Here is a 25,030-nt window from a genome sequence, read left to right on the forward strand (position 1 = left end):
AAGAACTAAGATGAATCAAATGTGTGTCTCTGATAAAGGTGTTCATTTATAGAATAATTATGATATTGAACTGAAAAGATGTGAATCAAATGTGATGTTAAAAAGGAGTTTAAAAATATAGTGAAAAATATAATTTTAGAAATCAAGTAGAAATATGAATAAAAATATATAGACAGACATTGAACTAACATGTGAATCTGGTATAAATTAGTTTGTTCTACTTTGGGATCCTTCTTTAAGGATATTATTAATTAACTCTTCTAAATTCATTCACAAGCCAAAAAGCCATTTTACTTGGTCATTTGATATGTGAACTAAGGGGTAGGACTCGATAAGTATTGCACCTCTTCCTACGCGTGTGTGGAGAGGGTCCACACGTTCAAGTTCCTGGGAGTACAGATCTCCGATGACCTTTCTTGGACACACAACACCACAGCAGTGGTAAAGAAGGTCCACCAGCGTCTGCACTTCCTGAGAGTCCTCAGGAAATTCAACCTGGACAGGAAGCTGCTGCTGGCCTTCTACCACTCGTCCATCGAGAGCCTGCTGACGTACTGTGTCTCCACCTGGTACAGCGGCTGCACTGAGGCGGACAGAGTGAGGCTCCAGAGGATGGTCAAAACAGCGCAAAGGATTATTGGCTGCCCTCTCCCCTCACTGTCGGACGTCTACACCGCCCGGTGCCTCAGCGGGGCTCTCGACATCGTCAAAGACAATACCCACCCAAACTCACACCTGTTGGACCTGATGCCCTCTGGCAGGCGCTACAGGTGCATCAAATCAAGGACTAATAGACTGAGAAACAGTTTCTTTCCAAGAGCCATCTCCATTCTAAACTCTCACACACACACACGACCACCCGTACCTTGCAGAACAGCAACGTGATGTGTTTTTATATATCCTATTCAGTATTATTTTCCATTGCACTAACTATTCTCTTATTTATCTAATTTATATATTTATCTGAATTATTGTTGTATTGCACTGGAGAGGGGAGCTCTCTAATCTCGTTGCACACTTGAGTACAATGACAATAAAGGGATTTCTGATTCTGATTCTGATTCTGATCAATGGCATCTCATATTTTTATTTCCCCTCATAATTCAATTATGCGCTGCACCACATTATAGAATTGAGCCCCACTGATCGCGGGAGAAAGTGACCGGGCTGGACAGTGAATAGCAAAAATGTGAGGAATTGATGAATGCACATGTCCACTGCATTCATGTCATTGTGACCTTTAGGTCATTTTATAATTTTGACTTGAAATGTTTCCCCGTTGGGAATGCGCTGATCCAAGCCAGATATGTTTTGAACGATTGTTACGTAATAATGTTGCAGAATACAAAGCATCAAGTCAGTTGCCGTAGATCAGTGTCATATCATGAAGTGATGACAAACTTGCTTTGGCACGGAAGAGTGCGGTGCAGTAAATGCGGGCCTGAAGAGGACAAGAGAGGGAGGGGGAACACTGTATGGAACTCTCACTGTGCCCCAAGATCCATATCGCGTTGGATAATTTGACATTTGCACCCGTAAAAATGTGAACGGTCAAATTGCAATAGTCGACGAGTGCAGGGTGTAGTCTGTGTCTCAAAGCAATAGAAGTTTGGTGAACCATGATTATGATCAGAAGGAACATTTGCAACACTCATATTTGGTCCGAGTCCCGGGTAGTTTTGCCGCATGCGTCGGAAAATCCTCACAGGCACTTTCCCAGCAGCCATGACTGCTCCTTTCGATTGGCATCTGCCAAAGTCAATACGGTCAGCTCATCCAACTCAGCGAATGGAGCTGTTGGTCAACATTTACGAGCTTCCCAATCACCCAAAATACTGCTCAACCGCGACTAGCTATTACATTGGTGGTCCGATCGCCAGGTGACGTATACTGTAACGCTAAAGTAAATGGGATGTGGCTTTTTGAGATGCCAACTCACAATTTTCCAAAGGCCAGTACAACAAAATTCTCATTCTACATTTAAGGATACAAAATGCAGCTCCACACCAAGGTTGTTAGAGTTAACAAAAACTAACCAAATTTAATAAATTAAAAACTAACGTTACAATTATAAAACTAACTAAATTATAGTATAAATGTCCTTCATCTTTTTAAATTATTATAAAATATCATACGTGACCTTTCATGGTTTATTTTGAACATATTCCTTTTTGTATTGACGAATGTTTGCACAAATTGAGCTGACTTTATTATACAATACTTATTTAGTAACCTTTTTAAATTTTATTTTGCAATTGACAAAACTCCATGTAATTAAAATTCTAAAATTAAGCTTATTTAAAAAAAAAAAAAAGATTTAGCATGGGGGTAACTTAAGGAGTATTTCAGTAGATTTAAGAATAGAATAGAATAGAAATCCCTTTATTGTCATTGTACTCAAGTGTGCAACGAGATTAGAGGGCTCCCCTCTCCAGTGCAATACAACAATAATACAGATAAATATATAAATTAGATAAATAAAGAAGACAGTGCAATGGAATTCAGTACTGAATAGGGCATATAGAAACACATCACAATGCTGTTTTGCGAGGTTAGGGTGGTCTCGTGTGTGTGTGAGAGTTCAGTATGGAGATGGCTCTCGGAAAGAAACTGTTTCTCAGTCTATTGGTCCTTGATTTGATGCATCTGTAGCGCCTGCCAGAGGGCAACAGGTCGAACAGGTGTGAGTTTGGGTGGGTATTGTCATTGACGATGTTGAGAGCCCTTTTGAGGCACCGGGCGGTGTAGATGTCCGACAGTGGGGGGAGAGGGCAGCCAATAATCCTTTGCGCTGTTTTGACCATCCTCTGGAGCCTCACTCTGTCCGCCTCAGTGCAGCCGCTGTACCAGGTGGAGACACAGTACGTCAGCAGGCTCTCGATGGACGAGTGGTAGAAGGCCAGCAGCAGCTTCCTGTCCAGGTTGAATTTCCTGAGGACTCTCAGGAAGTGCAGACGTTGGCGGACCTTCTTTACCACTGCTGTGGTGTTGTGACTCCAAGAAAGGTCATCGGAGATCTGTACTCCCAGGAACTTGAACGTGTGGACCCTCTCCACACACACGCCTTCGATGCAGAGGGGGGGCGGCAGCGTCTTGTTCCTCCTGAAGTCGACGACAATCTCCTTTGTTTTAGCAGAGTTAAGGTGCAGTCTGTTGTCCTTGCACCAAGTTGTCAGTCTCTTTACCTCCTCTCTGTAGGCTGTCTCGTCACCTTCCGAGATCAGACCGACCACTGTCGTGTCGTCAGCAAACTTGACGATGGTGTTGTTGCCGTGGGCCGGGCTGCAGTCGTAGGTGTAGAGGGCGTACAGGAGAGGGCTCAGCACGCATCCTTGGGGGGAACCGGTGCTCAGCATGAGGGTGGAGGACGTGTAGGGGCCGAGCAACACAGTCTGGGGTCTGTTGGTCAGAAAGTCCTTAATCCAGATGCGTGTGAGGGCAGGGAGGCCGAGAGTGTCCAGTTTGGCGACGAGGATGTCTGGGATGATCGTGTTGAATGCCGAGCTGTAGTCCACAAAGAGCATCCTTGCATAGCTCTGCTGTCGTTCCAGGTGGCCCAGCACAACATGCAGAGCAGTAATTAGGTAACTCAGTGAGAATTCCAGTAGAATTAAGCGGCTTTAAGTAACTTTTAGGAAGGATTTCACTCGATTTAAGAGTATTTGGGAAGCATTTAGGGAACTTTTAGGGCATATTTTAGGAGATTTTGAAGTATTAATTATTTCATATAATGTATTTCAGTTTATCCGGGAGAGTTTATCACAATATACATGAACACACGGTTTTGTAATGGGGGTCACAAAAAAATATTTTTTGAAGTGGTACTTGCCATAAAAAGTTTGAGAACCACTGCTCTATTGGGTTTAGGTCTGGAGATGTCTTGCACAGTCCCGAAACAAATCTCCCATTTTTTGCCTATGATGAACTCCACATTGTTTTGTTTTGTTTTGTTGTTTTTTTTTTAACATCAGTTTGACATTCATACGGCCTCCTGGGCGTTCCAGGAAACGATCAGGACGGTTGGCATCTATGGCTTCAGAGTAGGATCTATGCCAAGCAATGTAAGGTCAACACATGAATGTTTATGTTCACATACCCTTCCACCTACGTCGAACGCAAGTCATTAATTTTCTAGGAGTGGCCCGTTGAAACAATGGCACAGTAAAACATGTGACAAGAGGTGCAAAACAAGACAGGTTTGAGATGACCTGGGCAGACGGAAGCAGCAAGGGAGGCGGGTCAGAGAGGAAACAGAGGGACAATATGTTGAATAAAAGATAAGAACGTTGTGCTTTACTCCAGAAAAGCATCTGCACGCCGACATTCTTTGGCCAACGTCGAGGTGCTTGTGCTACGACGCACACAAACTATCAACACAGAGCAAAAAAAAAAAAAATAGACAAAAGAAAAGAAATCTGATAATTAAATTACACGTGTTGTGGCCACAATGGTTTGCACATGTGGAAGGAGGAAGAGGGAACGCACGCTCGGATCGAGTTGGGCTGAATAATAAAGTAAAACATCGCTCACAAAGGTTGTTAATGATGATGTCGTAAAAACGGGGAGGAAGTCAGTGATTCCGCCTAGGCCCGCAAATTATCATCTGACACTTTTCCAAGATTTTTAAGAGGGGAAACAAGCAAGTTTTGCATCTGTCTGTCCGTTTTAAAGAGGCCAAGTTTCTTCCTCAATATTACTAACTACACTGATTTGTAAGTCATTTTTTTTTTGCATCTCTACTTTGCTTTGTTTGGGTCTCCGAAACAACACCAGAAGCACAACATGCAATATGATTTACTGCATCTCATTACACCTTAAAAAAAAACAGCATTAGCACGGCAGATGGTGGTCCAGATATGATTTGAATGGCAGCGATATGTCCGCTGCAAAGACCACATGCACGGATCTACAAAGCAATTCATACGTGTAATTTGTCATCTTAGTGATCCCATGTTTTTGGTGTGTTTTAGGAGGCTTGCATTTGCTCCACTTAACCAACGCTAGATTTGTGACACGGTTTTATGGTAACTCATGCAGTTCTCTGTATTGGCCGTGATTGTTGAAGTATTTGGATACAAGCAAATACTTTCTAATCTTTAGGTTTTAGAGCCTCGTCATTACAGTGTTTTAATGAGTAATATTTAAAACATTGGGAGACAGTTAAAAAAGAAGCATTTAGGGGAGTTGAACTAATTGAGATTTATATAGAAATTTGAATAAATTACTGGTTGAGCGGTGCCATTACATGCATCATATTCTTTGCATTTTGTAACTTTTTTTTTTTGTGCTTTTTTTTTAACTTGAGTGAAATTGATTAGTAATGCCTTATATTAGATAAAAAAATACACCCAGAACTTAATTTAGCTTCCATTGTTAGTGGAACTCCGCATTTTCAACACTCTAATCCCTTCACACTCCTAATAATTTTTTTTTTTTTTAAATCTTCTGCTCAGTCAGAAATCGTGCGTCTAAGTGTGTGTAATGTTGATTACGGTGAGTTTGAAATTATATTCAATAGTATTAGGATCATAGTTTCCCTTCTATAAGCCGATTAAACCAGAGGTCACGGACGCCACCAACGGACCACACGAGTATCACACAGCCTGTTTGAAAAATAGCGCACTTGAGATTTGACATTGTGATTTCCAAGGAATGTTGGAGGTGGGTAAACGTTGGCAGAGAGCGTTATAAAGTGTTGCATATTGATAGGTGTGTAATGTGAGAAATCAATGTCATGATCAGTGTAGTGGCATTAATGAGTTTATTTGATCATAAATAGTGACATAGCGTTAGATAACGAGCATTTTATTTTATTTTAGAAGTGTGTATCAAACTTCAGGTTAATCAGTAGCAGCTCTCCGTTTCAAAAAGGTTGCTGACTAGGATAGACTCGGTTCCAAAGCCCCAAGAATATCGTTTTAGTGTACATCTTGTTTGCCGGAACGTTTCCAGACCACCCCAAGTGAATTTGCAAGATGCCGCCATCCCCTTTAACTTAACAAAAGGCATTCAAGCGCGACTAATGGCCCATCCTTGCGGCACATTAAGCCGCATTTTAGGGATAAAAAATGGTCTCCTCTCGGGTCAGTGCTCAACAGTCCAGTCCCCGTCCTAATTGAGTCATCCCCCCTGCGCAGCTCAGACCTTATCGTATCACGCTTTCTAATTGAGCCGCGCTGCTCGGCGAAGACAATGCGCCAGGAGCTCCGCCGAAGTTATTAATTTTCACTTTGTCCGAAGCTCTGTCCCAATTAGGTCCCCTGGCTGGGGCCGACAGGGCGGCTAACCTGATTACGGGACAAGCTTATTAGTCTGTAGTCGCATCGGCGAGCGAGCAGGGGAGAGGAACCCTAAATGAGAACGCGCACACGCGCAACCTCGGAGGATGATTACCGCGTTCTATTTTGCTCTAACTCACACCATGAGTTTAAGTGCACGCTCTTACTTCTGATCACTCATCTTGAGTATCTCGAAAAGTCTTGGGTGCGTCTGGTCCCGACCACGTTGGCTGGAAGTGAGCCAGGCAGCGTGAAGGCGCAACGAATCGCCGGATTGGTTGACGAGAAACCGTGCGAGTCGGCGCGCAGGCAAAGTTCACCGCACGCCAGGAGCGATGGCATCAATCCAGTCCTGGCGTCACAGTGAACTGGCAGAGGTGATTTGACGAGCCCCGGGTATAAACCAGTCTTCCCAATTAAGTATCACTGCCCCGAGTCCATCTTAGTTTTGTTTACTTCTGCTCAGGTTCTTTTCTATTTTACTTGGTACAACTGGCCTGAAACAACTAGCACTGCAGTAGACATTCTGAACTGTCATACAATTGTATGAAGAAGTTATTGGTGGTTTAAAAAGAGTCGACAAAAATGAACTAAAACAAAATGACTAGTGTTGGGAAGTAAGAAAAAGTAATGAACGAAGACTCAGGAGTCTCATTCGCTTCGTAATTCCCGTTTCTCCACTGAAGAATAGAAATTCTATTAATCTGCTCATGCTCTTGAGCTCCTCGGCCACCGGGGGGCAGTATAATTCAGTCATCCAGAAACAAATGAGTTTTGTTGCTTAGCGATTTACGAAGCTGCAGTAATTGTTTTTGCAGAGGATAAAGAATATATGACTGAGTATTGCAATACAGACCTTTTTGTGTGGAATAGGGACCGCGCGAAAATCCATTTATACTTGAAGGCCACTGAAAGAAAATATATATATATATTTTTTCACCCAGACTAATTCATCTCCTGACTACCAACCCAAAGGCAATTCAAGTCTTTCATAGGTTTCAGCCGGGCAAGACTCAAGTCCAACAATTGGCAACTTAAGTCTGATTTGAGGCAACAATCAATTCCACTTAATTTCCATTTTTTTTTTTCCATTTTTCCCTATCCGGTGCAGTTTTGGTACAACTTTTGAGGCATTCGGCTTTTTAAATCAATCATCAAATGCACCAGATTTACTTATTTTTGAAAGAATTCAGCTACTTTAGGTCCCTGAAACTTTGTGGAGGGAAAAATCGGCTGATGATGCTTCCTTGCTTGAAGTTGTCCGCAACCGCAGCATGTATCCACGGCCCCCTTTCATGTTTAGCACCACGGCTGCTGCGTTCAATCACACACTATTGCGAGGATGAAGAGTTTTGAAGCCATCTCGTTGAAGCGATTCCTCAGATGGCGCCTTACATCGCCCTGAGTGCAAAAAAATTACAACCCCACTCCAGTGCCCACGAGGGATGTTTTAATGACAGCTCACCACGACTGGGCTTCACCCACCGCGATTAAGGTTAGCCTTCATGATCAGAGGCAGCGCCGTACAAACGGTTAGTCCAGGAAAACAAGAGAGATAGAGAGTGAGAGAGCGGTTTTGACATAAAGACACCTGCCCACTCAGCAACTCCTTCAACACTCACTTTTTTTTGGAGGCCACGGGGGTCTCGTCGCCGCTAGCTGCCCGGCTAACAAGTGCAACGTCCTGCGGATGAGAGGAGAGTGACAGCGGCCCGGCAACATTAAAAAAAAAAAAAAAAAAACTCCTCTGATTAATATTTAATTTCAAAACTTGGGCCTTCGGATGCCTCCAAACTTGTTTTAGATGACTTGGTGCTGAGGCTACAAAAGTCAACGCGTCAATCCTCCCTTCCTGAATCTGTCCGTTGCAAGTTGTTGGGTGTCTTTTTTTTAATTTTTTTTTTTAATTTTTGCTAGCAGGTCAAATATTTTCATCTACAAAGAACTCTGCTTTGTTTGTTGCAGTCGGTTATTTTGAAAAAGTCTGTGTCTTGAATCTGTGAATAATACAATAGTAGCCCAGTAATATACTCAAAAAGGAAGAATATTATTTCTATGTTGGTCCGAAGGAAATAGAGTTGATATAAAAAGTCTACATTTATTGTGATATAAAAAAAATGAGACCAAGATAAATAATTTTAAAAACCTTTAGCCACCATTAATATGAAATATACTGTAGCCTGTACAATTCATTTGAAAGTTAAACAAAATTGCTTAAAATGTTCTTGGCCATATTTCCAAAAGGAATGTTTTGCTCATCAGCAAAAGAACACCATAGCGTGGTGGTGACAGCATTATGAACAGGAGCTTTCCCTTTAGCTCAAATTGAGGCCTTAGTTAAGCATGTGGGAATTATGAACAGTTTTACTGGAAAGCAAAAAAATAACTTAAGTGTATTTTGGGTTAAACAGCGGCACCTCAAATTGTGTTAGTTGTGTTGTGACTCCCACGTAATATTTTTTACTGTTTATTTCTCAACCCAGTAATACTGTAAAAGTGTATGCACACGGGTGTGACCACATTGTTTCAGTTGTTTATTTGTACTTGCATGCTTGAAAAAAAAATTCCCCTCAATCAAGGTTAAGAGGTCATAGGTCACATTAATGATAGAAAATGGTTTGAATGTTTTTGTTTTAATTTTTCAAAACACAACATTTTAGCATTTGAACACAGGTGCGGAGATTTTATGTAGGCGATATTGTCAAAGGTAACAAAATAACAATTTTAAATTAAAAAAGAATTACATTTTGGGGGAAAACTTGTATACAGCGGACTTATGTTAGTGTAATTGTTAATGAAATCTAGTTTTTAATTCCATTTTGGCGTATTTGTCAATTTATGTAGTAATATAATAATATACAATATTTAGATTATCTTAATTATTAAAATATTAAATAATACAAAAAACAACATTTTTATTGGTCCCTTTGTTATTTTATTACATCTATTTTTATGTAGTAAATTGGACTTTTGTTTATCGTTTTATAAAATTAACAATGTATAAAAATTGTTTTTATAGTAATATTATTGTAAGTTTTTATGATAGTTCATTTTTATTTTTTTAATTATTTTTTTCTTGTTTTGTTATGGTTCTTTTTACTTGAAGTGCCTCAAAAGTTAGTATGTATGTATGTTTCTGGCATATAGAGGGGAAAAAGGTCAACGTTGTCATTAAAAATGCCTTGATTTGAATGGTTGCTAGTAATTTGGGCCGATTTTTAAAACTATACTGTTTAGAGATAGCACAGTGTGCAAGTATGAGCCAAAATAAAAACATGGAATGTTTTTTCGCACCAAAAAAAGCGTGTCTGTTATTAGTTGTTGTCCAAATGTTTGCTTGAAGAAAATCAGAAGGATGCACAAATCAATAATCAGCAAAGTCCAATTACAGAAAAGTGCAGATTGAGGAGCTGATGTGATGCCAAGCACACTCTTGCCTAAAAAGACATACTTTTTTTTTCTCTTTGCTTGCACAAACAAGGCAAACAAGAGACAAATATGAAATTCAAATGTTGGAAGCCACAAGCTATTTGAGTGCAGTGTGACTGACTTTGCTTGGCGCACGTGAGACCGTATTCAAATGTTGACTGGAGGTTGATGAAAAATTTCCATTGAAGCCGCATTATTGAGCCCGTCAACAGCAACTCTCGTCTGCCTCTCGAGTTTCGATTACCATAATGTAATTGGGGTCGCAAAAGTGGCTTTCAAGGGAGTTTAAAGAAAAGAAATCTCCGCCACATGTTTGCGTCGACCTTTAATTTTGCGTGTTACACAATCCTCGGCTTCCATGGGTCAACTTTGCTGATTATTCACAGAGAAAAACTAGCAGCTGTTGACTGCGGACAGCCACATTCCTCCGCAGCCCCCCCGCATTTCAATTTGTCTTAGAGCAACAACCAAAAAAAGCCTTAAATAACGCACTCGTGGCCTTTTTCCCACACAGGTCCCAGCGAGGTGAAGAAGAAGAAGCCCACTCCTGCCACCGTAACGGCAAATCCGACGGGGTCTTTGCGAGAGGTTAAAACATTCTGCTGGAGAAGGCGAGCCGAGGAGGCAGGAGTAGAAGGGAAGGGGGGGTTGTTGGGGTCTTTTGGAAAACAGTCCCTCACAGCCAAGCGAAAACAGCGCTCGGATTCCTAACAGCGAGTGCCAGGTGGTCACAGGATGAATTCACGCGGGGCCGCGCAAAACGCGAAAGGCAGAGATTATCACACGGCTGCAGAGCCTAAGGCCACGGCAGCGCAGGCTGATTGGAAGCCCGAGAGAGGCCGCGTCTTCCTCCGCCTGCCCACCCCCCCGGGCCCACTCCAGAGAGACGACGGGGGGTGGGATGGTTCACCTCGCCACAGGCGGACCCCCCATCGGGACGGGAGAGGCCTGAAGGCCACACGCACACTCGGAGAAGAGCACACTTGCATCCTCGCTCCTGGAGACGCACAACAAGTTTCTTTAAGCAGATCCTTGGCAACGGGCTTCCTTGTCAAGGGACCGGCAGTCCCGAGGAGCGAAAGGTTAATCTCAAACAAGAGAGCGCATACGCTTCTCCGCCGTAACCTCGCAGCGCCGGAGAAGTTAAGTCAAGCGAGCCGTGCTCGGAAAGGGCCAATGTATGCATGTGAGCGGCCCTCCAAAGGTGATGCAGACCAAGAACCCACAAAGCCTGCCAGAAAACTTCTGTCATTATAGCGCCAGTCGGAATTGGAGGTGTATGTATATTTCTTTTATTTATTTTTGTAGTGACTAGATGGGTTCAGTGCGAAAGAAGTGCATTCCAAGGGCTTTATTTTCATCGACAAGTGCCGTGGCAAGTCTACTTTATCGTGTTTGGGAATTTGACAGACCGAGGGTGTTTTCTTTTACACGTCTCCAATGCACCTGACAGTTTGGTGACAGAAACTATACGACACCAATAGACCTTAGACCAGCTAAAAGCAGGTCTAAGTTGTGGCACAGGTGGTGTAACAAAATTTTGGTAGATTTGATCAAGGCGCAGGCAGGCAGATTCTGCGTTCTGCTTATATGTGGTGGATGTCATCATATTTCATACAGAAATATGACAAAAGTGTGTTTTGAATCTTCTGCAATGTCAAAGGTCATGTGCGCCTCCCCTGCGTTGAAAGAGAATGAGCAGAGCCGCTTTCATTGGCCAGGAAGTCGGCTATGTTCACTCCTACAACAGCGCAAATGCCCCTTTTCTATATGCGGCCATCCATGAAATCACCAGAAGAAAGAAAACGCTACACTTACACACGGGCTACTATTTGCACCCTACATGTCAACATATCATGTTTCATGAACTCTGAAAAGTTGAACCGATAAAGCCACGGAGCTGTTGGCATTTTTGTCGTAAACCGATTTTTTGACCCTCAAAAGTCCAGACAGACCAGTTAAATAGCCAAGGAAGTGACCTTTTCTAACATGACCAATTCACAAGTTGTCCGCATGTTGTTGAGTGTTGTTCACTTTGGCATTTCAGTGTCTTTACTTATTCTACATAAATTATTGACCGGCTAATTTGGTCGGTGGGCCCTGTGAGACATGGCTGCGCCGGCATGACAGCTTTATCTATTAGTCGGGGGCCAATGACAGCCTCGTTCCGGCTTGGTCGGTGAGGGTGTGCTCGTCGAGTGTCAGAGAGTGAGTGCCGGTTGGTGGGTGGGTGCAGCGAATTGGGCGGGGTGGGGGTGGTCCCGCTTATTCTCAGTTGCATTAGCGCAGGAGCAGGACTGGGACACGTCAACATCTTAATCAATACGCGAGAGTCAATTACTGAGGAAGCGCGTGCTTAAGCAAGATCTGATTATTGGGTTCATGTTCAGTCCACCAAATGGACCAAATCAATGTGATGTGATATGTGCTATATACAACACACACACACACACACACACTCATTGCTTCGGCTGTCGCCTCCCCCTGTGCTCCATCTCCTGACCACACTGTCACCCATCTTCTCAAATTTCTCACAGGGGGAAGGCAGGGATGCCTATCAAAGGGACAAAGAGGATGGATTGATTTCCACAAAACACAGGCGTAATTAAAAATTCATATTAGTCTCTCGTATTTATATTCCTCGAATCTTGTTCTCGTAGTCTGCCTCGGTCTGCTTTCTTTAGCATTCTTCTTGTGGGAGTGGCAGCCGAGAATGTGAATAAAGAGAAGTAAATGATAATAAAAGCACGGAGTGTATTTTCACTCAAGGCGACAGCACTTCATCAGCATTCTGCTGAAATTCATCTGTTTTGAGTCCGGTCCTCTCTCATGAAAAGGAATCATTGCTCCCCCCGTTCCAAGCTTCTGCTGGGCCAACACAGAGTATGAAGTGAAATATGAAATGAAACGTGAAAAGAGACCATAGTAGTTGTCATGACAACTAGGGCGGAGCTAGGGTGTTGTCAAAAGGCAAGCAGCTTCTGCTTGTGGAGGCCTAGCGTGTCAAGAAAAACATGATCTCATTATGATAATAAAAGTAAAAATTGTAGTTTTACTTGTGGAAAAGAAACTGAAAGATCACAATGGTTGTATTTTCTCTGGTTTGAGGCAGCACTTCGTCACCAAGCTGCGCAAATTATACTGTGTCCATATTAGTGCGTGCTGTTTCTGTCCTGAAATGCATTTTTGACACTGATATATAAAAATTCTTTATTTTTGTCAAGCAAGCATGACATTTTTGAGACATTTCAAAAGAAAAATGTCAACTGTTGCAGAATCTAATGCTTAACTCATTAATATTACTATCACATATAATAATGATTTTTATTCTAATTATGAAAATATGATGTGCAAGAGAAGACATGAAGACAATCCAAAAAAGAATTAGCTGGATATATGTACTTGCATCTGTGATTCTGCTTATCACAAATAAACCGAGTTCCATTTCACAAGAAACATATTCATATTTGAGAGCTAAAGTGCAAAAACACTGTCATCATGTAAACAAAGAGCCCAAATATATCCTTTGCTCCAAAACGGCCACACCTCAACCACCTGGCGAACACCAGCATGTGCCTTTCATGAGCTTTAGCTTTAATTTGTGTGTTTTCGCACTCATCGCAACATCTGGCTGTCAGATTTGCTTTTAGCCACAATTCTGCTCCTGTCAGTCAACTCATCGCCATGGATTTTAAGTGATGCATTGCCACGCCTCACTCACTTTCAAAACACTTTTTTATTTATTTATTTTTTACAGGACCTACAGGCCTGCTCACAGGCGGCAACAATAGGCAAAGTCGGTGATGAAATACAGAATGAAATCAGAAAAATCAATAGCCTGGGGATTTTTAACTAAGGTTTTTATTTTATTTCTTCACACTTTTTTTTTTTCGGTGTGTATCTCATAAGCCGGCAACTTGCGCGAGGCAACGGTTGCCAGCGGCTGAATCATAGCAATATTGATTTGATTATGTAAAAGCTCGGAGGAACCTCAAGCCAGATGCAGAAATAACTCCTCACCTGGGTCCAGTGGGAGCACGTATACACACACACATACACACACACGCACGCACACCGTGGGTAAGAGAGGACAAAGAGACAACTCCAGGAGAGAGATGTGGGGATAAAAGCATAATTACTCCCGTTTACCGTCAAAATAATTTTTTGTCCCGTTTTCCAGGTATTGAGGCACTTCCATTTGTGGCTTCTTGTTCCCTCTTTCTCTTTGCAGGATGATAATTAACATGCTACATTGCACCGTATTAGAAAATGGCAGTTATGGACTTGCCAGGAAAAGCAACTACCACCAAATGTGCATGCGTGCGTGTGCGTGTGTGTGCGTGAGTGTGTGCCATAGTTAACAATAAAGCAGGCAAAAAGAAAGGCAGCATGTTTTGCTCGGTGATCTGTGGCACCCTCTTCTGGAGCCTCAATCTCTGACTGACTATCAACAGTCCACAGTGCCGAGTCAATTTATATACACCAAAAAAGAGATGTATCGGTTGTGTAAAATGTTTTTAATAATAGCATGTCAGGAAGTTCCATGTTCTAAGGACAGTACTGATTATTCTGATAAAACTCAATTTTTTGTTGTACCGACAGCCAGTTAATAAGTTTACTACTGATCCCATTTGTAGATTGTCGCTAACCAAAACAGCAGCATGTAAACAGTTTCTTGTGTTATTTACCTTGTGTAGACTTATAGAGTAAGGCAAAAAGGGATCTTAGTCACTTTCATGTCAACAAGTCCAGTTTTCCTCCTTCTGTGCTTTGGTCCAAACTTGTGTAGATTCCGATTGTGATAATTTTTTTGCGCTTATTTTTACTTGGGTAGTATTTGTTGTTGTAGCTCTTTCCATACATTTAAAGCACCAATCAATCGTATTAGAATAGCTTTCCACATAGATGTCATCAAATTGACCGCAACAGAAGCAGAAATATACTTCCATACTTTTGCTTTGACTGCACATGAGGGGGACTCAAAGACTGCCATCAAAACAGGACATCGCAAATGCAGACGCCAAAAAAAAACAAAAAAAAAAAAAAAAAATCATACCTCTCAACATCAACATCAGTTTTCTACAAAATGGCTAATACTTTTTTTAAAATTTGTTTTTCAGCAAAATTGCAAATTTGCATTTTTTTTCGCAGCGAAACATTGTTTCAGGAAAAAAAAAAAGCATCTGAGAATAGGCAAATTCTCTTTTAATCTATCGCCACACCATATTTTCCCTCACATATGAAAGACCCAGAGGACTTATAAATAGTGAAATAGCCCCTGATAGGAAAAAGATTCCCCACTGCGGCTGTAATGTACGACTACACTTGCAATCCAAAGCAAGACGCTCTTGACTGGGCACTAATTGGGCCACCTTTGTTCCCCGCCTCGGTGCATTATGGGAGCCACGTGTCCGGGGGCTCTGTCTTTAACCGCCCTAAATTACCATTCCACCTCAGTGAATCTCCGTCCCAATCAAACGACTGGAACATTGTGGTCAAGCCGCTGTAATTGGGCCGGGCTGGCGTCCCATGTAAAAACACTAATCAGATCACATGAGGGAGAAGGAGGAGGGTCTTCAAACGGGAAGATGAGGTTTCAGCCAATCTACGCGAGCGTGTGATTAGGTGGGCATAAAACTGACTACGGCGGCCGATCTCATTATACGGACAAACCGTTGCCTTTTTGTTCTCATGTGCACATTTTAAAAGTCACCCACACTTGCAGCTACAATAATGCGAAGCAGATCTCAAATTAATGACAATGAAAACGACGCTACGGATACTCTACTGTTTGTAAATAGCAACTGTCTTTTTTTTAAATGTGTTTGAGAATATGGAGGAGGATTTACTTTGGCATTTTTTTTTAATGAGGTGATTGACATCAGAGAGAAAAAAAAGAGGTCCCAAACTTTATTTTTCACGGATCATTAAAGTTAAAGGCTCCCCTCAAAGCTTTTACACGTTGTAAAAATGTTACTGCATTGCGTTTTCCCTTCACTCCTGATAAGTTCACCAGGGTTTGAAATGAAAAGGGCCCAACCAAGAACGTCATTTTTGTCAGCGATTTTCTTCTTTCATTGCAGTAAATGAGAATGAGTTATCCCGAGAAAGTGATAGGAATAACATTAAAAGTTTTATAGAAGCTTTTGAAGTACTAGAAAGGGCTAGTAAAAGTTTGAATGGTTGCTTAATGGAAAAAAGAAAAACACACATTTTGAGGGCCCTATTTTGGTAGACTGACGCACGATCAGGTGTGCAAGCCGGTTTCCGATCGTCCAGGTCACATGTGTGGCCGACTTCATCATCCGCAATGGGAAATCTTGCAATGTCCAACATTGGTGCGCTTCCATCGTTCTGATTTTAACGGGAATGAGGAGCGCAAGTTTCGATTGGTCGGCAGTCGGCTCGTTCCATCCAAGAACGGCGCAAAACGCTACGTTATATTCAGAATGTCAATAATATATTTTGCCATAACTTCAAAGTTGTTATGAGATTTGCATAAGGTCATAGTGCATTTTGATAGTTCATGAAAAAAGTTATAAGATTTTCTCAGGCAAAACTATATAATAATAACAATTATGACTGATTTATCACCTTGAATTGGCAAGATTTATCACCCAAACAAAAAAAAAAAAAAAAAGAAACAAAAAGCAAAGTTTGGCAGCGTTGAATTTCGGCATGATCGGTTATTAATGAGATTTAGCGTGGCGCATCATGCATGCTTTCAAAGCTAACCAGCATTGACGGATTTAAGAGTAAACATCAATTCCAGTCAAGCTAATCGGCATTGACTTTCACTTGGATCAAGAAAACAAAAGAGGCTGCAACGAAACAGGAGAGGTGCATCTGATGGTTGGAGCAATTAACACAAAATGGTATTTTTTAAATAAATGCTAGCCACTTAATTTTGTAAATGAACAGAAATAACGCAGACGTTTTGTGATTGTTCCAAAATCAGCCTCTGTGAGATACCCCTCACAGAGACACTGAGATCCCTTCTCAACAGGAAGAACCCACCGCTGGACTCACGCCTCAATCAGTCCGGTCCGCAATTCAGTGAAAAAAAATGATCAGAGTCATCGTCTTTGAAGATTACATCGCCATCTTGAACACTGCGCAAGGAACTCGTGGTAAGTCGTGCTATCATTTTTAGTGTTTTGGTAAGTGCTGCTGTTTTGGTTAGCCGCATATTTCAAGCAAGCTTAGCGGGTAACTGCCCATGTTCTCGCAACATCATTTATGATGTAAGTTATTTATGAGCAGAGTTTACCTCCAGCAATGTCATTTGGTTAGTTCTCGTCAACTAAAATCAGGTTGGCCCATTTTTATTGCCACATGGCAAAGCGGGAAGCTTTTATTTGAGGGTGGCGGTTATTTACCTTAAATTGATGACGCAACCTGAACTCATCCGATTTTCTTTTCTCAACCATGAAAAGCTATCCAACATGAAGCGGTTACGCAAATGCAAAGAACAGCGGTCCAACCGTATTGTATTACACGCGCAGCATCCCGAGCGTGCAGCCATGCATCAAGCCGGCCACACGCAAACAAGAGTAGCTCCATCCGTCATCCGCGCTGACACAAACAACTGCACCGTGTCATAAAACTCGCGTTTGTCACGACACGTAGTGATTCGTCAGGAGACCATCATTCATAGTTTCTAATGGCCTCCTGCCCGGCTCGTCTGCCTAGTCGGCGACGGTAATGCGGTTTAAATGCCCAGCGGAGCAGCACACAACACCAGATAGCATCCATCTCCACCAATCAGTCCATCAGTACCTGCAAGAACCCCAGAGAGCCTCCGGATTAGGCCAGTTAGGGTGCTTTCTGGTCTGGTTAGTGGATTAAGATGTTCTCACACATGAGGGTCGATGGATAGCTGGTAGCATAGCCACAAACTATCATTTTTGTGTTATTTCGTTGAACTTTTATTTGGACTATGACCAATCGGAAAAAATGCAAATAATTAGGGCGAAAACCAAAGTCACATAACCAATTAGATTGCATTGTATCTTCAAAGACCATTATCAGTTGGTGAAACTCAGCATTTTTTTGCTTATTCGTAGTTTCATCAGGAGGAGGCGTGGACGGGTTTATTCCAACAGGACGCACGAAAACTTTGCAAGGACTTGTGCCAATAATTAAACATGAAGTTGGCCATTTTGAGGGGAAATTCATTACTTTGATAATCTCCTATGAAGGAATTCGCCCACATGAGCCCTGATCAGAAGCAGTTGTTCGACATGGATTAGTGATGCTAAATTGCTAAGCACCATCCAATGCTGGTTGGACATGACATCAAAATTTGATAATGGGAGGATTTGCTATGAAAAAAAAAGGTGAGCGAGGGCCTAGTTCAGGGGTGGGCAAACTTTTTGAGTTCTAAAGGGTTCTAAAATTTGACAGAGGGGCCGGACCAGGAGCAGATGGATGTTGTTTTGTGTGTGTTTTGATAACATCCCCTCATTGAAGAAAAAAAATTAATTTAATTTTAAATGAAAGTGAACAAAAGCATTACAACAATATATATGTCTTTGAAAAACCACAGTATTTAGAAAATAAAACATTTACAAGGTGTATTCATTTACATTTTTTTCAAATTCGGCGGTCCAGATTAAAACGTTTACCGGGCCGCATGTGACCCCCGGGCCGTAATTTGCCCACGCCTGGCCTAGCTGTTCCTTTGTATAAAAAAAACAAAAAACTAAATACAAATAACTATTATTTTGGACATATTTGTAGCTATTCTATATGCTGTAAGTGATCTAATAATCATATGCTTTGAGGGGAACCTCCCGTGGTCACTGCAGGTACACAAGGATTTACCCCCCTTTGACAAATTGAGAATTTAGAAACACTTGGAGAAAAACAAGCAAACATTGCAATTATAAGCCAATCCTACGCATATAAAAGCACTGTACAAATGGCAATAAACTGGATAACGACACTGGGATGCCAATGTAATATATTCACCCCCGCTTTTTAATTGTAGCCGTGTTTGCCCTCACCGTTTCATGTTATGGGGTCAGGCGTTTTAAACTTTTCACAGCTGCGCGGAGAGGAAAAAGGGGACAGCATCCCGAGGCGCTTTTCAGCCTCTTGTGAGAGGGGAGTCGCCGTGCCAGCACCCAAGACTTGGATTCATTAGCCGCTTTTTGCAGCGCAAACATTACCTTACATGGCGCGGCCATATGCTGGCAAGGACCCTCGCTCTCGCCTTGTTTCAATTACACGGAATCAAACATCGCAGGTATGCGAGGCACACGGTCTTTATAGCAAGACGGCAAGGGAGGGAGAGCGGGATTTACAAAGGCCTTGCCTCCCTGCTCGCCTGTGAAAGCCGGCCTTGTTTTATTGGAGGACTATTTTAAAACATTAACAAAAGAAAGTGGTAGTTTGGCCGAGCAACAACGCAATTCCTCTTCCAACGATTACAGTCCGTGTAGAAGTTTAAAGTCGGGGTTCCCCTTTGATTTTACGTGACTTGTCAGCCTTGTTAAAATGTCTAAAAACATTAGAGCCGGATTACGTGTCACACCGCAAATGTATGCGGCTCATTATGAACTTGGAGCGATCTTTGCAATGCAGGCCCGCGTTCGAGCGATGTTTTCGGGACTCCTGCGGAGAACCGCGCATTGCCCCGAAAGCTAATGTGCTCATATGTGTACCGCTAAAGTCTTTATTAGTAGTGAGGTAATGGCACTGGAAAGTCATCAAGGGAATGGTTCTATGATGTGACCTGAACAAAAGGCATGAGGTGGCAAGTTTGTTTGCCAACATGCAAAAATTTCCTCATAAACTGAATGACGAGTGCCAGCCTCTTCAACCAAAAAAAGTACATGGGATTAATGCAGATGACACATAAACTTGGACTACAATAAAACCTACATGGATCTGTGAAAAAAAAAATCTAATTAAAAAATATATAATGATTTGAAAACTCAAAATAAGGGATATAGCCACGCCCCATATTCTCCCTCTATGTCTTTGTGGGAGTCACGCCAGGGACTGATCACAATTTGCCTATTCAAAGTCATAGCAAATATGTTGCTAATAATTTCAATAAAACGGGAACAACCGGCCCCAAAATGTATGTGGACATCTCCACATCTCCGCTTACGTCAACCTCTGAAAACATCACAAAATTATTCGCCTTTCCATGGCTGATTTAAAATAGAATGAGGGAATGAGAAGAAAGCGTATGTGCATTGCCTGATATGTCTTGTCTGCTTTCTTAAATAAGTCGGCAAGATACGCAAACACAATGCGGCCCGAGAGGGTTTTCGTAAACCAAATTTTTCGTAAGACGTTACATATTAGATTTGAATCTAGAAGCATTAGCTTGCTTTTTTTCAGGGGCTACACCGACACCACTCATCCGAAAATGACGCGTCCAATGCGGCCAAATTCGGCTGTGGAGTCGGCCTCCTCGCTGGAACTTTGGTGCACAGAATTTTTTAGTCTGTCCATCCATTTTCTGCACAGCATATCCTCACTTCGGTCGTGCGAGGGCAGGCTAGCTGTTTTCAAAGTCCAACTTTTCACCACATCACGACAACCGGTGTGGCCATGTAGCTCGCTATCCGACCTTGACGCTACCGAAACGCACATGCTGCTCTGCAACACGGAACATTCAGAAAGTCCACCTCCAGGTTCATCGATGAGGTGTTTTTCCAAAATCGACGCCTACTCACACGGCGATGCTGTCGGCTGCAAGCGGTGGTGGACGCCAACATAGTCGAGATGGTAAGAAGCTGTTCTGCTAAACTCAATCAAGTGTGCCTTTCAGATTCAGGCTACTTTATTTTTACGCAATAATGACCTAGAAAAAAAAAAACAGCCATGGTTTGACCTTGAGACGATGTAGGAAAAACAATCCCCAGTCACTGATCTGCAATGATTTATAAGCGTGTAATAACCATTGGGCAACCAAGTGAACATTTCTGCCTCACACCTCTGAGGTTCAGAGTTTGAATCTGGGCCACAGCCTTCCCATGTGTACATTTTCATGTTCCTGTGCTTGAATTGTTCTTCTCCAAGCACACAGGCTTTTGCTGTAGCTGTGACCTCAATGGTGCAAGTGGCTAATGTGGCTGACAGAAAAACACAGCACATACAGGTAAAACTATTTCAATGATAATGTAACCCACAGTGAGAGGTTTTGAAAGCGGCCTTCACCACACTGAAATGTTTTAGCTCTTCCGGCAGGTTTTCAATAGGATTTAGAGCAGAAGTCTTCAGAATCGTCTGACATTTTCGAGCCATTCTGGGTTGTTTTTACCTGGGTCAGGTGTGGCTCCTAGCGAGTCATTGCAGTGTTTTTTAGAGTTGTCATTGATCTGGACCAATTTTAGCCGTCTGTTGGAGGTGGGCCCACCCGCCAGTAACGGCTAGTTACGAGCTCATAGCTCAGAGTTGATGACAGCCACACGTTGTTTTCGGAAACTGATCAGTACATTTCACTCAGTAATGCTTTGAACGTCTTGAGATTTTATGTTTATGGTGTACGAGGTGGCAGGTCTCGGTAAAACCAGTATTCGACAATAATGTGGCTAAAAAAAAAAAACAAGGAAATTTAGAGGCAATCTTTAGATCATGGGCAAAATACAATGATCTCCAGGAACATCTTGAAAGTCATTCCACATCATATTGACTCTTTTACTGTACAGAAATGACACTCGCGTCAAACTTACTGAGTGTCTTGTCAGCTGTTTAGCAACTTCACTTATATCTCGCCGTGCCATCTCAAATCAATAACATATTTTCCCACCCATAAATAATGTAGGACCGAGAAAGGACCAAATGCATGCATCGACAGTCAGCTGCAATTAGGCAATGGCGGCCCGTGTAACTGATGACAGCGGCTCCCTCCCTGCCTCCGGCTCGCACTGGATCAGCAGAAAATGAAGACTTGGAGCCACTTTGTCACCAGCAGAGGGAATGACTCTTAATGGGTGCGGGGGGCAAGAGAGGGGGGAGGGCTACCCTCCGTCGCCAGTGTATCTGCTGCTCCAAGCACTTTCTCCAGGCCAGTGGAGCAGCCCCGACCGACTTCCAGATCCCTTTATCTAAGCCGTTAATATGCTCTGGGAAATACTGAAGCCGCCGCAAACTGAGGCTGGTGCGGAGCACTGTAAAAAATGAGGAGTGATATTTACTTGAAAAAGTCTAGTAAAGTTTTTTTCACTCTGACATTCTCTGTAAATTTTACAAGAGTTTTTGAGTAAATTTTACTTGTTTATTAAATTAAAAAAGGCCACTCTAGGAAAGTTAGCTTTTACATTTTCACTCAAAAAAATTTCTTGTAAAATTTTAATAATTTTTTGAAAAAACTTTACTAGGATTTTTCAAGTGAATATCACTCCCCATTTTTTAGAGTGAGGCAGTGAATTGAGTGCGGACATGAGTGTCTGGTCATCGACTAGGTTAGGATCACAATGACAGCTGAAAACAATGGCAAACCAAAATAAATTTGAACAAGATAGATTGGGGGTGGCGATAGATACTTTACATGACGTCCGTGGAAATATCGTTTTGTCGTTTGAGACTACTAGCACCCAGTGTAGGTTACACTCTACAAAAAAAATACGCAACTCTCAGTGCCTGACTTGCGTTGGTCAAGAAAATGGAGCCGTTAAACTAATTTTCTTAAGATTTTCAACAGTTAAAAACAGTTTATTAATGCATTCTATAATTGATACACGTTTTAAAAAGACAATTTGCGAAACAGTCATTAACTAAAATTCATTTCAGCTTGATATATATATATTCTCATAACCGGTTAAAAACAACAGCTTAGAAAAAGGATCTCCTTTCTGGACATACTTCAAATATTGACAGTAAAGTGGTGAAGGTGAATTACGTGGAAGAGCACTGAACAATTCCATATTGTTCATTTTGCAAAAATATGATAAAAATAATCATTGATCTTCTCAAAATGTGATAACAGCCTGTCGTATATTAATAGAGGGATGATTAGGCATCAATCAATGTTTCAACGAAACACTGCTCCTTTGTTTATGAATACATATGTATTTATTTATTTAGCTACATTGCAGGTCGCCTATTTGATTTTGCAAGTACATCATCACAGCTGTAGAGGCATGACCTCAACAAATTTTAAGGGTCAAAAAATGACATTTGGATTCTTTTTTTATTGCTGCCACATGTCAAAACTGGTCAAATTTGACCCAAACAGTGTGTAAGGGTGAAAGCTGCAGCATGGCTGGAACCAAACAGGCTGTCCTGGCGGTGACAGAGATGCTATGTCACCGCTCTGCAGGTGTCTCCACGTGATGGAGAGAGCTCTGGGAAACATTTATATCTCAAATCCACTTTATCGACCGTGCCGCTGTCAGAGCGCCGGCAAGCGGCTCTTAGCAAGGAGCGCGCTGACACAAGGAAGCCTCCGCCCGCCAAGTAGCCCCCTCCACCCGAACCCTCTACCCACCCACCTTTTTAGCTGCGAGTCTGGAACCTCTTTATGGTGATTGTTTTATCAGCGTTCCTGTCCGTCCCCGGGGAGGAGGACGGACCGCGGAGGATGACCCTCATTTTCTGAAAGCAAAGTGTTCAGTATTGATCAGTGGGAATGAGCGGCCTGTGACACGGGTTAATTTACTGGACCTGGGAAGGTTCATTGTTTCCTGTCATTCCTGAACTCATCGCACTGACCTTTACCACCCTGTCCTACAATCATGTGTACGTGTGCATTTGTGTGCGTGTGTGTGCACGCGTGACTTCACTGTTCACTGGCTGAGCTCAGATATAGTGAGGTGGATACATTGAGAAAGAAAAGAAAATGCGCCAAATGTATATCATACAACATTTGGAAATGAAAATGATCATCTCATAGTCACAGAATTACAAGAATGTTATTACAATGTTCTGAGAATTTTGTCAATTTTAATCAGAAAAAAATATTTTACTGAATCTGCAAAATGTGAGATTTTTTTTGCAATAATAAGGTAAACAATGAAATTAATACACTACCAAATAAATTTCTGAGAAAAAAATTACGAAAAGAAAATGTAGCTGTTAATTATATAATAAATCTTTAACGATGATAAAGTTGCAATACGAGGAGAACAAAACATATATATTGTAGAATTAATATGCGAAAAATGGGTGGGTATCAATTTTGATAAAATCTAAATCAAGCTTCTAAAAATCAAAATATAAAGGTCTCTATTTTTTGTACTCAGTGGCAGTCCGAATCCATCTATGGGTGGGCTAGTCTGGCTTTTGGTATTTTCACAAAGCGTAGTGCAGTTTAAAAAAAATGTGTTTTGCACCATTGTGGGTGTGAACAATACCGACTAGATTTGCCCCTAATTGAAGCGGCTGCTATTGTTCCCTTTAAAATCGACATGCTAGGAAACTGATTTGATGGAATCCACGCGGTAGATTGAAGCATGTAATGTATGTTTATAAGGAACGTCAAACAGGCCTCCACGAGCGGATTGCCAGGGAAACCGTTACTCTGAGACTACCTTCCAACTCTATCGTGTTCGTGTATGATTCCACAGAGCTCCAAACCGTTCTGCCTGTGGCTGGATCAAATTCATCAAAATGGCGTTACATTACCTGCGCCAATAGTTAGACGTGGCCCCAGCAGCTCAGGTGTGCTGGGTACATGTCAAAAGAAATACCCTTGGAGCGCCAGAATGCCCACCGTGGTGCGAGGCAGTCTGCCAAATTCCCAAAAAGGCAAAACAAGGCTATTTTTAGAATAAAATTTGAAATGTGCTATGAGCATAACATTGGAATTAGTGAAGAGGAAAGTCCTGAAATCCATCCATCCGCTATACTTTTTGGAGAATTACTTTATTGATTACTATAAGAAATAGTCCAACAATAAGGAAATCTAAGCATAATGTCAAATTAAGGAGAAAACGTAGTCATAATGACAAACTATGACAACTGATCAAGCACGTAACAGAATACTATCGATATGTGACCATCTTTAAGATGTGATCAATACTCAATTCGTAACCTGTGCTGAGAGGCAGGGGTCAGAGGTGCACATCTGCGGGTGAAAAGGCCACTTTAGTTACATGGAAAGGTCAAAGCCTTAATGGGAGGCTCAATGGGGCAACGGATTAGGCCACGGCCTAACATGGACAAAAGGAGAAGGTTTGAATATGATTTATTATATTAAATATTAATTTTATTTCCCATTTCAACCAGGCCAATCTCATTGCTCCTTGTCAGTGCATTCATTTTTTTTTTTAGAACATGTATTAGTACTTTAACATAATTTTTTTTTATTGTTGGGTAGATAAGAACACTGAAAAACAAAAGCAAATGAAAACATTTTTTTC

The sequence above is a fragment of the Idiotropiscis lumnitzeri genome, chromosome 8 (genome assembly GCF_059441095.1).
Source record: "Idiotropiscis lumnitzeri isolate Australia: NSW breed Sydney's pygmy pipehorse chromosome 8, RoL_Ilum_1.0, whole genome shotgun sequence".
NCBI classification, from domain to species: Eukaryota; Metazoa; Chordata; class Actinopteri; order Syngnathiformes; family Syngnathidae; genus Idiotropiscis; species Idiotropiscis lumnitzeri.